Source organism: Dermacentor variabilis, chromosome 4 (assembly GCF_050947875.1).
Source record: "Dermacentor variabilis isolate Ectoservices chromosome 4, ASM5094787v1, whole genome shotgun sequence".
Classification (NCBI taxonomy): Eukaryota; Metazoa; Arthropoda; class Arachnida; order Ixodida; family Ixodidae; genus Dermacentor; species Dermacentor variabilis.
In genome coordinates, this window is record NC_134571.1 from 69,395,195 (window position 1) to 69,396,860 (window position 1,666).

Below are 1,666 nucleotides of genomic sequence, written 5' to 3' on the forward strand. Positions count from 1 at the left end.
TTATTTTTCTAACTACACAACTTAACCCTGATTTATTTCTTATTCAAGAAACTTTGTTAAATTTGCAAAACATTTTCAAATAAAATTTTACAGATCTTTTCGTCTAGACCATCCTACTAGAGGTGGCGGATTAATTACATTTATTTCGTCTCAAATTTGCCATAAGGTCAAAATTTCCTTTCAACTTTCTACTCCTCCGCGTGAAATCCTAGCGGTACAGCTGAATTTCCGTGGATGCTGCCCCTTTACCGTAGTAAATGCATATTCTCCTTTTGGCTTACAGGACACACACACACTGCATAACGTTCTTAGTTTTTGTGGAGGGGACATCCTACTGTCAGGTAACTTTAGTTCTCACAATATATCAAGGGGATTAAAAACAGATTAGTGTAGCACCAGATTATGGAACTGGTCATTGGACAACGGGCTAGCGTGTGTAAACTCAGGATCTATTACGTTTATGCGTGGTGGATCTTACTCTGCAACACATCTTACATTCTATGTCCCGAGCCTCGCTGTGTCTTCTTGGTCGACTGTTAAGTATGCGACAAGTAGTGATCACCTTCCCCTAGTTTTTGAAGTAGCACGCCCTGTAACGTTTATGAGTGATCATGTGCGAACTTTCATTAATTACAAAATTTTTAGAAAATGCTTACGAAATGCTCTTTCATCTCTGTCTAACACGTGTACTCAGCAAAAAACCACGATTATCTGTTCCGCTTTAGAAGGTTCTTGCAAAAAGTCTGAACTTGAGATTCGTCTAAAAACAACAAATTCATACAGCCGTTGGTGGAATGAAGAATGCGCTCGTGGTTATAGAGACACAAAAGCCGCTTGGAAAAAATTATTGCATAACCAGAGCCCCAAAATTAGAGCAATTATAAATTTTTGAGCTTTTTTAAACATACAGTTGCAAAAGCCAAAGACGAATACGACTACAAGCATTTTGACTTCCTACCTAACAATAAAGATAAACGCGCGTTGTTCAGGATGGATGGAAACAACTTTATTCTGAATCCGGCAAATTTTATCCGCCGTAGGAAAGTTCGTCCACGTCCAATTAATATTGACTCTATAGTCTTAAGCAGTATTAAAATTAACCAATCCCTGGAAGAAATAACGAAGGGATTCGAAATTAGGTTTTCTTGAGTTTCGCCAAATTGCTCTAGCTTACGAAGGGCATCAGATGATTTTGTAGAAATCACCAAGTTAGAATTGGATGAAATCGTGGAGCGACTGCCAGATTCAGCCCCTGGTGCAGATGGGATAATCTCTGCCATTATCAAAATTTCATTTCAGGAAGCTCCTGATGACCTTTTAGCTTTTATAAACCACTCAATTATATTTTCATGCATTCCGTCGGCATACAAAGTTGCTAAAATAAATCCAGTGCTTAAAATCATGGGGAAGGATTTAAAATAGATAACATCAGACCATTCGCGCTAACCTACAATTTGGCTAAATTAATTGAAAGAATCCTATACTCCTGGTATTGTTGCAACAAATTTCTTCTACAATGGGCTCTATCCTCTCATCGCCGGCTACAGTCGACCATGCCATCACCTACATCAACCTTATTGCCATATGCACCCTTTAATCAAGAACGTTGTCGTACTACCTCAAGAAAAAACTCACGCATCCCGAAGTTCAGGCCGTTTTCGGGCTT